This window comes from Hemicordylus capensis, chromosome 1 (genome assembly GCF_027244095.1).
Source record: "Hemicordylus capensis ecotype Gifberg chromosome 1, rHemCap1.1.pri, whole genome shotgun sequence".
Classification (NCBI taxonomy): domain Eukaryota; kingdom Metazoa; phylum Chordata; class Lepidosauria; order Squamata; family Cordylidae; genus Hemicordylus; species Hemicordylus capensis.
The window spans coordinates 440,501,972-440,516,859 of NC_069657.1; the positions used below are offsets into that span (position 1 = coordinate 440,501,972).

Genomic DNA, 14,888 nt, shown 5'->3' on the forward strand with positions numbered 1-14,888 from the left:
CAATAATGAATGGAATCCCTATGGTGGGGTGGTTTCTATTCTGTTCCCGTGTTAATTAGGAGAAAAACCACCCCAGAAAGGAATGAGCTTTCTATACTGGGGTGAATTCTATCCCATTCCCATTATAAGTCAATTGGGAGAAAAAGCACCCTAGAAATAAAGGAGCTTTCAATGCCGGGGTGGTATCTAGCCCATGCCCATGTTAAGCTCTTTGGGATAGGGGAGAACACTCTTTTTGTCTTTCAAAAGTTCAGTTTTGTTGCCATTGATGATGATAGTGTCTAAAAACCTGTATGAGGCATTGCATAATTCTGTGCTCTCAAGTTAGGGCAGATGAAACTAATCCCTCCAATAATGTCAGATCTGGTGTTTAGAACAAGTAATCTTGCATCTCGAAGCCTCTGACCTTGAAGAAGCAGGGATTTTAGCCACTAGAACAAAGCCAAAAGGATCACAATAGCAGCAACCACAACATCATATTATCTCTTGTTTACACAGTCAGACAGGTGTTATTGACTGGTTTGTTTTATCCAGACATCAAGTCCTTCCCAAGGACCTGGGATGGCTGAATTTTATTATCAATGTTGTTGCTGTTATTATAGATATTGTCGCAGAATATAGGCTGTTCCCAGTAAATTTGCTTTTTGTAATTGGCTGACGGTGATTTCTGTGGCCCCTATGGTGTTTAGGTGCTCTTCAAGTTGTTTTGGAAGTGCACCGAGGGTGCCAATTACCACTGGGATTACTTTGGTCTTCTTCTGCCACAGCCTTTCAATTTCCATTTGTAGATCTTTGTATTTTGTGACTTTTTCTATTTCTTTTTCTTCTATTCTGCTATCCCCTGGTATTGCTATGTTGATTGTTTTGACTTGTTTTTCTTTCTTCTTCACTACAGTTATATCTGGTGTATTGTGTGGCAGATGTTTGTCTGTTTGTAGTCAAAAGTCCCATAATATTTTTGCATCTTCATTTTCTACAACTTTTTCAATTTTATGGTCCCATTAATTTTTGGCTACAGGTAGCTTGTATTTTTTGCAGATGTCCCAGTGTATCATCCCTGCTACCTTGTCATGCCTTTGTTTGTAGTCAGTCTGTGTGATCATTTTACAACACTGATTAGGTGGTCCACTGTTTCATCTGCTTCTTTACAAAGGCGGCACTTGCTGTTTGTTGTTGACTTTTCGACTTTTGCTCTTATTGCATTTGTTCTTAGTGTTCTTTGGAAGGGCGATATAGAAATCAATATAAAATAGGGATCCTCATTATTCGACATTTCTGTTCTCAGCATTTCAGCTGAAAGGACACTCTGTGACTGAACTAAAGACAACCTGGAAGCTAGTCACGTGTATTATACAGGCCAGTCACCTACAGTCATCTCTCTCTCTCTCTCTCTCGCTCCTTTTGGCTTGGTTTCTTGTCAGCTGTCCTGGGCACAAACTTCCTGGGCACAAGACAATACCAACATCTTCTGTACATTCAAGACAAGCACAGATGACAATGCTTCCCTTTGTGAAAGTGGTTGCTTCTCTAGGGGTATCTCTGGCTTGTTGTCTTTCATAGTGCCCACACAGAACAACCCCTTGCTCAGGAGAGCCTCTGCCAGCTATACAATCAGAAGAAGATTATCCCTCAACACAATTCTCTGAGGACAAGTGTGGGATTTAAAGTGTTCATTTTTCTTTGCTAACAGTTCACATTCTCAGTGAGTCATGCATGGCATAGGGTGCCATGTTTGAGATGGGGCGAGGTCACTGCAACACTCCCCTGGAGTGAATTGTTGAATTATTGTGGGTTCTGTGGCCTGAAAAAGTTGGGAAGCATCCAGTATAATCAATGGGACTATGTGGGAGTAGGAAGCCCTACTCATGTGTAAAAAAGAATCATGACTCTGGATGAGGGTTAAACATAGGGAGCTACCTTATACTGTGTCAGACTCTTGGTCCATCTAGCTTAGGATTGTTTACACTGACTGGAAGTGGCTCACCAAAGTTTCAGGCAGGAGTCCCTCCCAGCCATACCCAGAGATGCCAGGGATTGAACCAGACCATAGGAGATGATGCTGAATGGAGGCAGAATGCAGGTCCACATGCAGGTCAAGAACACTCATGTGGTTGCCTAGAAACTTCATCCCTTGTATGACCCCCCCCCCTTGGTGACTAGAGAGTATAAAGATGTTGGTCTATAGAGGGAGGGAAGAGAGCTGGTCTTGTGGTAGCAAGCATGAATTGTGCCCTTTTCTATGCAGGGTCTGCCCTGGTTTGCATCTGAATGAGAGACATGTGTGAATATGAAATATATATTGTTTGTTTATTCCAGAAGTTTTTGTAATTTTCTGCCATTAAATAAACCACTTGTCGGACTTCAATAGGTTTTTAAAAAAATTAAAAACCAACAATTTGTCCAATCCACTTTAAATATACATAGTCCTCCAACCCAGTCTTACATCTGTGCTCAGTACCAAAGCCCTATACCAAGTCATTCCAGGTGATTTAAGGCTGGGGCAGAAAGGGGGGTGATGCAGATTCCTCCATATAGAGGTGGAATGGTGGTCTCTGTGTGTGTTGGGGGGGGGGGGTCAGTTCCAGACATTTTTGTAATTTTTTGCCATGAAAAGAGAGAGAAGAGCTGGTCTTGTGGTAGCAAGCATGACTTGTCCCCTTAGCTAAGCAGGGTCCACCCTGGTTGCATATGAAAGGGAGACTAGAAGTGTGAGCACTGTAAGGTATTCCCCTCAGGGGATGGAGCTGCTCTGGGAAAAGCAGCAGGTTTCAAGTTCCCTCCCTGGCTTCTCCAAGATAGGGCTGAGAGAGATTCCTGCCTGCAACCTTAGAGAAGCCCCTGCCAGTCTGTGAAGACAATACTGAACTAGATTGACCAAGGGTCTAACTCAGTATATGGCAGGTTCCTCTGTTCCTATAGAATATGCCACTCACCAATAGGACTTTTTATTTTTTAATTAAAAAAATTATTAAAAATCAACAAATTGAAAAGGATTGGGCAAATTATATCATTATGATTATGATTATTATTACATTTATATCCCTCTCTTCCTCCAAGGAGCCCAGAGCGGTGTACTACATACTTGAGTTTGTCTTTCACAACAACCCTGTGAATTAGGTTGGGCTGAGAGAGAAGTGACTGGCCCAGAGTGACCCTGCTACTTTCATGGCTGAATGGGGATTTGAACTCAGGTCTCCCTGGTCCTAGTCCAGCACTCTAGCCACTACACCATGCTGGCTCCAATGCATATGCATATTGCATATGCAATATGCAGAGATGTCCCAGTCTGGCCTACATCTGTGCCCAATATCAAAACCCCATGACAAAGCTGTTCCCTAAATATTCAAGAGGGGGGAATAAGCACAAAAAGAAATTGCATTATACCTCCATTACTAGGTCTGAGGACTGTCATCATGCACAGGCAGGGCAGGGCAGGGGGTCTGCACAGTGCTATGGTGGGTATGGGCAGCCAACGCTGGCTACTCTGCCTCATTGCTTCCTTCCCTGCTTCCTGCAGCATGCAGCCTGCCATTGTAAACTGCCTGCCAGCCAGCACTGGAGAGCTTCAGGCTTCAGGGAGGCCAGCAGCTAGAGGACTCTCCAGCAGGCTCATCATCCACTGCCAAAAAGCTGAAAGGCAGCAGTGGAGAGGGAGGGAGCTGTAGGCGCTTTCCTGCAGGGAGCTTTTCAATAGTAGGCAAGCCTGGCTTTCGGCTGGGCTGTGGACGGTACAGGGGGCAGATAAATTGTGGGGACTGGGATTGAGAGCAGGGCAGGCTGCAGTGTACCCAGAGCAGGGCCTGGGCCAGCGTGGGGTTTGGGGCGATCGCCCTGGCTGCCCTGCCCTAAGGATAGCCCTGCATGGAGAAGGTTCCAAGTTCCCTCCCTGGCAGCATCTCCAAGACAGATGAGAGATATTCCTGCCTGCAACCTTGGAGAAGCTGCTACCAGTCTGTGCAAACAATACTGAGCTTGATTGAGAGCAGGGCAGGCTGCAGTGTACCCAGAGTGGGGCCTGGGCCAGCGTGAGGTTTGGGGCGATCACCCTCGCCACCCTGCCCTAAGGATAGTCCTGCATGCAGAAGGTTCCAAGTTCCCCCGCTGGCAGCATCTCCAAGATAGGGCTGAGAGAGATTCCTGCCTGCAACCTTGGAGAAGCCGCTGCCAGTCTGTGCAAACAATACTGAGCTAGATAAACCAACGGTCTGACTCAGTATATGGCAGCTTCCTATGTTCCTTTGTGGGGTGGGGGGGTAAGTAAAATGGACTCTGAAAAGAAGGTTTTGAATAGTCTTGAGTGCTATATAGGCTTTCTGAGCACTAGGACTGGCTGTGTGTGTGTATAGTTAAAATGAATTCACAATTTCAATTGTTACTAATTAAATAAGACAGGGAAATATGCATCTACTGTAAAGGAATAATCAGTTGATGTGTCTCCTGTAATTTCAGGGAAAGAGATTTAATGGCTGAGTGTAACAGTGATAAACAAAGAACCCATAAGAGAGCTGATGGCCATTCTTTCTTTCATTCTACAGCTGCAATATTTTGCAAATTTCTTTTGAACTTGGAATACATTGTAAATTGGTACCATGGCTGTTTGCTTAAGCTATTCTGCATTCCAAAGTACAGTCAAAATGAGAAAGATATTTTACTTTAAAGGCAGATGTGTGTTTGTTTAAGAACATGAGAAGAACCCTGTTGGATGAGACCAAAGGTTCATCAGTTGTAGAGATGGGTAACTTCTCCAGAGTTTATTGCTGACTGAAATTAAACCAAGCTGCTTCCAAAAACGAGGGGGGGGGGAGGGAAGAGTTTAGGTTATTTTCCGTCAATCTGTATTCAGAAGCCACTCACTCTGTTACGACTGGAGAGCATCCAGAGAGCATCCTATTGAGATAATCCAGGGAGGGCTGTCTGCAGTTGCCACCACCTTATCTGGTGGCTATGTAGAGACAGGCTTTCTCTGTTGCTACCCTGAGACTCTGGAATGCACTCCCTGCTGAAATAAGAGGTTCCCCATCTCTGACAGTTTTTAAAAGGGATGTGAAGGCCCTTTCATACACTCATCCAGGCTTTTAATTAGATTTATAGAATAAGTTATTATTTAAAATTGTTTTAAATAATGTTTTAATTCTTGTATATAAAGATTGGGGCTTTAAATAAATATGCTGAATAAATAAATAAGTCCTACAGTACTTTTCTGAGGATAGCTACACCTTCAGTCTTAATCTGTGGCAGCTGAATTTGGATCAAGACTTGGGAGCTGAAAAATCTCCCAGCAGCCCTCTAAGTCAGGGCAGCTCAACTTCGGCCCTCCTACAACTCCCATAATCCTTGGCTGTTGACCCCTGTAACTGGGAATTATGGGAGTTGTAGTCCAAAAACATCTGGGGGCCCAAAGTTGAGCAGGCCTGCTCTAAGTGGATGACCTCTTAGTAGAAGATTTCCCCTGCATGAGTGGGCAACATCTGAAAACATCTGCTTTCTAACCTGATTTGTATTTTTCTTTGCTGGAAAGCAAAAGTAAAATAGACAAAGTATTAACAAGTGTAATCAAAACATAAGCCAAAAGCCAAAAGGTTACTTTGTGTAGAGAGGAAAACAAACTGAAGGAAGATCTGAGATAATAACATGTTGTGACAGTCACACTGATCTTAATGACTTAACAAGAAGTGCATAAGGTAGCTGGGAAGGAGATCAGAGACGAGAGCAACTCACTGGAATGCAGAAAAGGGCTCCATGGTTCAGGACGGTGATTCTCTTGGAAATCCTTTGTGCTTTTCTTGGAAATAAGCTTTTCTTGGAAATAAGCTTTTCTTGGAAATAAGCTTCAGATCCGTGGACCCAATTTCTGAGCCACTGTGCTTACGTTACCAGTTTTAATGAATTTAAACAGATGCCAAATGAACAGCAGTGTCAAGGTTGAACAGGACTCAAGCGGGTTGGGCTCATCTGGGCATGAGTGGCCATTGTGATGAGACGGTGGCGGCAATATTCAGGCCAAGGTTCCTAGAGCCTTTAGAGTCAGGCAGAATGTAAGTTAAATACATACACACATACATACATACATACATACATACATACATACATACATTATTGTCCACCCAGGTTCCAGCATGGCTTCACCTCTCAAAGCAGACAATTGCATCCTCCTAACCTGACCTGGCAATAAATGCTTCCAGCTTAGACCTGGGCCTTTGCCTAACCTTTGGATGCTACACTGACTGCTACCTTACCTGGGTGGAGATAGGTTGCCCACAGTTACCTATGCTCTGGTAATCTCCCATTTAGATCACCACATTGTATGTAGGGCTGCTTTTGAAAATAGTCTGGAAACTGCTGTTGGTAACTTGGTCCAAGATCAGGCTGCAAGAGTATTAGCTGGGGCTGGGTGTTCCGATCACATCACGCCAGTGCTTTGTCAGGTACATTGGCTCCTAGTAGGGATGTGCAAAATGATTCGGGTATAAAATGATTTGTACCCAAATCTGATTTGGGCGATTTGTAGACAAAACAAATCAACCCTGTCCTCAATTGCCCAGATTTGGTACAAAACAAAACACCCCTGATTCGGATAAAAAAAATTCAGAGATCTGGACCTCCATTTTCTGGCCAAAGTGATTTGGGTGGTACGGCCCAATGGGTGGACGCTGCTACCCAAATTTCAAAGAAATTAGACAAAGGGAGTGCCCAATGGCACCCACAAGCTGAATCCACTTTCATTTGCTAGCAGAGAATATTTATTTATTTAACATATTTCTATACCGCCCCAAACTTGCATCTCTGGGCAGTTTACAATTAAAATAATTTAAACATCATTAATATTAAAATCATTTAAAACCCAACATTAAAAGTATTAAAAATTATAAATCTAATCAAAAGCCTGGGTGAACAAATATGTCTTCAGTGCCTTTCTAAAAGTTGCCAGAGATGAGGAGGCTCTTATTTCAACAGGGAGCGCATTCCTGTTGTTGTTGTTGTTGTTGTTGATGATGATGATGATAGACTCTGACTTTACTTATGTTGCCCCCTAGTCCTGTTCCAGGTGTACTGCCATCTGTTCGCTCTCTCTGCCTCACTGTTTGGCCCCATCCTAGCTTACCTACCTGTTTCCTAGCTTCTTGTTTTCCGTTCTGCCTAGTGTCTAATTCTGTCCTCATTCCAGTTCCCTCTTGTCAGGACTTTTTAATTCTGCCTGGCTGTGCCCACAGCTGCACCGTGTGGGAAGCTACCAGGCTATGGTGGATCATAGACAGAAAAAGGGTTCCCTAGACAGAAAAAGGGTTATCAAATACTGAAGTGACTCCGCTCACTCAAGACAGGCCATTGGCTTAGCTCAGGGGGAAGGACTAAAAAGGCTTCCTATTCAAGCTGAGAATTCCCCTCGCAATGAGAGCATAGCATAGCAGCCTCTGACTCTGGCTATTTTCTGATTCTTGGCTGATTATCTGATTTTGACCTCTCAGCTCTGCCCCATGGCTCCTGGTTCCCAGCTGCCCGTACCTTTATCCACCAGAATACAGAATTGGAGGTGCCTCAGTCCCCACCATGCAAGCACACCGGGAGAGGACTGTTATCTTCTGTCCTCCTTCTGGGCTTTCTAGAAGCATCAGGCTGGCCACAGTTTGAAACAAGATGTTGAAGCAGATTGATTCTTATTCTAATGCAACAGGGCTCTTGGTGTCTTAGGGTTGCCAACTGCCCCTCATTATGCAAGATGTCCCTCATTTCAGGGATGAAATGTTGGTCCCTATAGGGACAGCATTTGCCCCTCATTTTGGTGGTGGGGTGAGCAGCTTCTTATTTTGAAAGGGTTTTTTGATTGAAAAGTGGTATAATTTGAATATTGTTCTAAATAATAACAATGCTAGCACTATATATAATTATAATATAATTTAATTATAGATATGTGTCACTGATAATCAGGCTCTTGATTAGCACTGCATACACCTGCCGGCCCCCCATCCAGCCCCCCCCCCCAACCCTCCCAACTTGTGTCCCTCATTCTGGCAATAAAATGTGGGCAACCCAACAAAGGAAGGAAGGGAGGGAGGAAGAGGGAGGGAGGAAGCTCCCTCTAGGTGACTGTTTCTAGACTCTAGAAATAGTCACCTAGAAGGAGCTTCCTTCCTTCCTTCCTTCCTTCCTTCCTTCCGGCTCCAGTATTTCCCTTTTTTTATTTGCACAGTTGAAAATCAGGTTCACCCATCCACACACTGTAGTTCATTAGTCTGAACAGTTACTGATGTACAACACCCTCTAATCAGGCAGTGAAACTAGTCTTAACATCACTTTGAAAAGTTCAACACATTTTTCGCATGTTCTTTGTGGGAAGAATTTGACACATTAAAAAAAAGGATTAGTGTTGAGGATATATGAATATAATGAATATTTATAGGCCGCTCTTCAACAAAAGTTCCCAAAAGGTTACATAGAGAAATAAAAATAAATAAATAAAGATGGAACCCTGTCCCCAGAGGGCTCACACTCTTAAAAAAAGAAATATAAGATAGACACCAGCAACAGCCACGGGAGGGATGCTGTGTTGGGGTTGGATAGGGCCAGTTGCTCTCCCCCTGTTAAATAAAGAGAACCACCACTTTTAAAAGGTGCCTCTTTGCTCAACTAGCAGGGGACATAGTTGAAAATCTGTCATATAATGTGATGGAGCATGAAATGTATAAAGACATAGGATGATTCCTTTGTTGCTTTTACCACCTATTAGATAACTAAACATTCCTATGCATATTTCAATAATTTTTTTTAAAAAAACACCCATATGTAATTATTTTATGTGGAAACAAAACCATACCCAGAACTTTGTGACTATTTTATTTTTGCACATTTTGTGAGAAGATGATTTTGTGGTGCTAATGAACCCAATTATATTCAGGTGAGACCAACAAAGAAGGGGGGGAAAGACCTAGCAATAGCTAATGCCTTTTGGGCTACAATTCACTACCAAAACCACACTCACCCATCAAGAAGAGACCTGTCAGCTCAGCTTATGCTGATAAGGTCAAACAGATTTTATAGCTGGATTTTGTTTTCCTAAAAAAAAACAAAAAAAAAAACCTTTGAATTGGAGATGCCTTCCATTTGTTATGAAAGCAACTGTGGGTAACAGTCACCTTTAAGAGAAAAAATCCTCACCTGCAAGATCCATGGAGGAGGTTTTGCTCTGTATCCCACCATTCTCAGAGGCAGCACTCAGGCCAAATGGGGCAGCATTTCTCTGTGGAGGCAGCCACATTATGAAATAGTACAGCTTGCTTAGTACTAATAATACTTACTAGTGTACTTAGTAATAGTACAGCTAGTACTAGTAAGTAATATTATTAGTGTAGCCCATCCTTTCTGTGAAGCTTAAAACCATCCTTTACTTCCCCACTATAACTAAACACAAGTACTTCTGGACAAAAGACATGAATATCGTTTTCCTGTTTGCTCCCACTTCAGTTTGGGGGAGGGCATATACAGTAACTCAATGATAGAACATTTGCTTTATGTGCAAAAGGTCCTGTGCTCAGTCCCTGACATATCCAGGTAGGGCTGCCTCAAACCCTGAAGGCTAATTGGTAAAGACAATACTGAGTTGGATGGACCAATAATCTGACACAGGATAGGGCCGCTCGCTCTGTGCCATTTTCCTCCCATTCTACACATGCAATGGGCTGGATCCTAAAACAACTTGCACAAATGGAAAAAGTTAGAACATAAGAACAACCCTGCTGGATTGGGCCCAAGGCCCTTCTAGTCCAGCATCCTGTTTCAGACACTGGCCCACGAAATGCCACTGGAAGCCTACAGGCAGGAGTTGAGGGCATGCCCTCTCTCCTGCTGCTACTCCCCTGTAACTGGTACTCAGAGGCATCCTGCCTTTGAGGCTGGAGGTGGCCGTCCAACTAGTAGCCGTTGATAGACCTCTCATCCATGAAGTTATCCAAACCCCTCTTAAAGCCATCCAGGTAATGGGCTGTCACCACATCTTATGGCAGAGAATTCCACAAGTGGATTATGCCTTGTGTGAAAAAGTACCTCTGGTTGCTGGTCCTAAATTTCCCAGCAATCAATTTCATGGGATGACTTCTAGTGTTATGTGAGAGGGAGAAGAATTTCTCTCTGTCCACTTTCTCCACACCATGCATGATTTTATAGACCTCTATCATGTCTCTCCACAGCTGTCTTTTTTCTAAACTAAATAGCCCCAGGTGTTGTAGCCTTGCCTCGTTAGGAAGGTGCTCTAGGCCCCTGGTCATCTTGGTTGCCCTCTTCTGAACCTTTTCCAGTTCTACAATGTCCTTTTTTAGATGTGGTTCCCAAGGTTCCATTGGGCAAGGGGGAGGAGCAATTTTTGCCAATCTTCCCTCTGCCCCCAGTTCTCTGTGCCCCCAGAAAATCTGCTCATGAGGTTCCCCAATTATTGAGGAACCCAGCCAGGCTACTGGTTAGAGAATCTCTCTAGATGGAAAAAGAGTTATCAGACACTGGGTTGACTGTACCCACCCAGGGGAGGTTGACTTCATTCAGAATTTCTGAACGGGGCAGTTCAAAAACAGCCTCTCAAATTCCAGAATTTTACCAAGTTTTTAAAAATTAATTTATAAACAGACAAGAACAAGATCTGGTTTCAACATTTTACATGGGAAAATAAAGACACTGTGCATTTTGACCCGCTTAAAATAAGGCTTTGCTGTCTGCTGCTAATTAGATGCTTTTTAAAAAGAATTGTTTGTTATGTTGAAAGCCATATTGTTAGAGTCCTGTTTAACCAAAAAAGGATGTAATGACAAAGGCCAGTTCAGATGAACACCAGCCAGCAAACATAACCAGGACAGGGTCACGCCATGAGCACGCCCACCCTGACATCACTGCAGGACATACCAACATGCTGTCAGGGCATCCTTTTAATCATCAGGGGGTGTTCATCTGAATAACCCTTCATTGTGTGTGTGTGTGTGTTTTACAGCATACAGAGTAGTCTTATAAGCTATAGATATTTATCAGAGTCTGATAACAAGAAAAATAATCAACCTCCCCCCCTCCTGGGCATCTGTGTTCCAAGAATATCTAGACCAGGGATTCTCAACGCTGGTTGCCCAGCTGTTTTTGGACTTCAGCTCCCATAATCCCCAGCCCCAGTGGCCTTTGGTTGGGGATTATGGGAGTCCAATAACATCTGGGGACCCAATGTTGAGAATCCCTGATCTAGACCACTATCCTATGATAAAACACTCTCTTGAACAATCATATAATCTGAATCACCCTTCTACATGCACTCCAAAACTCTGCTTGAACAGTGTTTGGAGGCACATGTAGAGGGGTGATTCAGGTAAGCACCCCCGCAGCAATTAAAGGACATCCCAATAACATTTTGGGATATTTTGCTGTGATATCAGGTTGGGTGCACTTTTGGCGAGACCCTATCCTGTGCTCATGCAAACTGGCCCAATTAAGATTATATAAATGGGCACCAGAAAATTTAGATTAAGATGAAAAGTGTATCAAATCTGAAAATATTTAAAAAAATTAAAAGAAATGAGGAGTGTTGCAGGATGTGCAAAAGTTGCACAACTGCAAGCCTGCTAGTGATGGCACAACACAAGCTCCGGACCTAGCCTGTCCAACAGCTTTGATTTTGTGCAACTTCCTCCCACAACTGCTTCGGGAGTCAGGATGCCAGTGAACTTATCTGCACTTATCCACCAACTTAGCTGCACAATCAGATAAACCCCATGAAATAAACCCTATGAAAGGGAGGGGGGGAAGTGATATGAACCTTAGGTAGCAGTCTTTGAAACCTCAGCAACTATTGGATGTAAGAGCTCTGACTTATGAAAAGACAAATCACAGCAGGGTTAGCAGCTGTCCCAAAAGCAGTAATTTGCTCCCCCAGGGTGCACAATGATGTTGTTCCCATTTCTAGAAGTACTGTTACCAGGGGAGTAGCAACACTGATGGCAGCTCTGGGGTGAGATTTGAGGTTGCATCATCATCACTGACCTGCCTTCTTTTGCCAGGCTTTACCATGGTCCAATGATGTCACCGCACTAGCACAAGCTGGTGGTGGCAGCAGAAGGTGGACAGCCAGGACCTTCGGAGGCAGGCCAGTGGTGACAGGTGGGAGCCTCAAACATCACCCATCATTTTTTCATATATTGATATGATATGATATTGAGAGCCAGCGTGGTGTAGTGGTTAGAGTGCTGGACTAGGACCGGGGAGACCCGAGTTCAAATCCCCATTCAGCCATGACACTAGCTGGGTGACTCTGGGCCAGTCACTTCTCTCTCAGCCTAGCCTACTTCACAGGGTTGTTGTGAGGAGAAACTCAAGGATGTAGTGGGCTCTGGGCTCTGGGCTCCTTGGAGGAAGAGCGGGATATAAATGTAAAATATAAGATAAGATAAGATAAGTGATATACAGGGCTACAAAGGCAGGTAGCAGAGGGATGCCCCCCTGCCCATGCCAGTGAGTACCAAAAACAGGTGAGGGCACGAAGGTGTGGCAGTTCTGGGCATCGGTGGCCCGTGTGCAGCCCATATGATAGCTAAAGACCTGCCTGTCACTGTTCATAGCCGTGTTGCTCTTATAGAATGTCTCCTTAGCACCACTAGCATACAAAGCTCCATACAGAACCAAGAGGAAGTGACAGAGAATCATCCCAGCAGGATGACCCCCAAAATGCACAAATACAAATACTCCATTGCACTATATTGGTATTTTATGATTGATTGGAAAGGTGACCGACCCTTTGTACGGTATGAACCAGAAGAATTGCCAACTGGATAAAAAGGAAGATAGATTTCCTAGACTGAAACCTGTCCAAGCGTAATATCAAAGGCTTGTTTCACATCTTGCATTTCAAAGGTGAAGCCCAGAAAATGTGTCTTTTCAGTAGGAGACTAGTGTTCCAGCAAGCACTACCAGCTCTCTGAATATATTACTTGATTCCTTGCTATTGATTGCTGCCATGGATTCTCTGTACATGCCTTCTGATTATATAGAGTAGTAGCAAAAGATTCAAAGAGGGCTGCACAGAGCAGTGGAAATGCATGTCATATATTAATTTGTTGGTTTATCTTTATTTATTTAGCTGAGCAGGTCTCAGCCACATCCTCTGCTTTGTTTTTTAAAAACAGAAAATGTCACCCAGTGTAACTACAGACATTAACCTAAACAGAAACATCTAAAACCACAGAATATGATTATGATTATTAATTAACTACACAATACACACACAAATCACAGGCTGACATCCAGACTAAATTACTGAAATTGATGGGCAATTCATCAGAACTCATGAGTAGTCTGCATGTCAACCACTATCAGACTAGAACTCCTATTGTACAAAACCGAAGGGTCAATTTTTGCTGATCCCTCCTTCCCTCTCTAGCCCTTCTTTAAAGCCTAAAAATAAAAAGAACATCAAAAGTTGTCTTTTACTGAGTCAGACCGTTGGTCCATCTAGCTCAGTGTTGTCTACATTGACTGGCAGCCGATCTCCGACGTTTCTGGCAGGATTCTTTCCCTGCCCTACCTTGAGATGCCAGGGTTATTTATTTATTTATTTAACATTTTATATCCCTCCCTTCCTCCAAGGAGCCCAGAGTGGTGTACTACATACTTAAGTTGCTCCTCACAACAACCCTGTCAAGTAGGTTCGGCTGAGAGAGAAGTGACTGGCCCAGAGTCACCCAGCAAGTTTCATGGCTGAATGGGGATTTGAACTCGGGTCTCCCCGGTCCTAGTCCAGCACTCTAACCACTACACCACGCTGGCTTGATTGAACCTGAGACCTTCTGCATGCAAAAGAGATGCTCTACCACTCAGCTACAGGGCATTTTTGTTTTTGAGAAACGGTTTTCACAATAGGAAAGAAGCATCAGAGCTCCTTTTTGTAGCTACCTTCTGGTACCTGCCATATTTTGCCCACAATGTCCCCAATATTGTGTTGCTCCAGAGTCCCTAGGGGTATTTGAAGGGCACCCAGGGAGTACTCAGAGCTCCCCTGCCTCCCCACACTGCAGATATTCTGCTCATAAGTTATCTATCTATCTATCTATCTATCTATCTATCTATCTATCTATTTAGATTTATATGTCGCCCTACTCCCATAGGACTCAGGGTGGCTTACAAGCAATAACATACACAGCAACACAATTCTATAAAAAACATCTTACATAACGTCCTAGCCCCAACTCCATACAATACTCAATCTATATGTATAATTCTCCTGGGTGTGCCTTTAGAACATGCGTCCCGGGAGCCCAGCTGATTGGCTGGGCTGCGGAGGCACCTGATTGGCTGAGGCGCACCCAGGAGGATTGGTTGCCGCGGCTGCGGGCCTGGCCGTGGAGGCCAGAGGTGGCAGCGGGCCCGGCCCAGACAGGGAGGCAGGGCCCAGGAGGGGGGAAAGAAAGTCGGGGGGGGCAGAAGTGGCAGTGGGGAGGAGAGGTGGCTGGGCCTAGAAGCAGAGACTGGGGCAGAAGGGGGAGGAGAGGTGACCGCCGGCCCCAAAGAGCGCACAGATGCTCTGTGCGGGGGTCAGCTAGTAAGAAAATAATTATTGGAATTAATGGGACAAGTTTACTTCACATAGGATTAACTTCAAAATGATTATTTCAGTGGGAGTACTCATGAGTACGTTACTCTGGATGTAAACCAGTGTCTGGAGTAGCCTGTCTCATTACTGTAACATTCCAATTTGTGTGTGTATACCCACTCGCCCAATTTCTATGCGGAGTTTGAGCTGAGAAGGGATACACTTCTTTTAAAAGGCTGGGACCCGCTACTCTAGGGCATAGTGAGAAAAAAGCATGATGGCTGCCACAAGAACGGGGTGGCCAACATGATTTCCCCCACAATGCCCCACTGCACACCCAATG

General features: G+C 44.1%; 1 long non-coding RNA gene across 1 annotated transcript; it reads right to left on the reverse strand.

The window, feature by feature from the left end:
- Positions 1 to 8,948: 8,948 nt before the first annotated feature.
- On the reverse strand, positions 8,949 to 14,266 carry LOC128322796 (uncharacterized). The gene is made up of 3 exons (XR_008306001.1): positions 14,184 to 14,266; positions 9,154 to 9,235; positions 8,949 to 9,051 (listed from the first exon to the last, which is right to left on the reverse strand). It is a non-coding gene; the product is annotated as an uncharacterized LOC128322796 (long non-coding RNA).
- Positions 14,267 to 14,888: the final 622 nt, after the last annotated feature.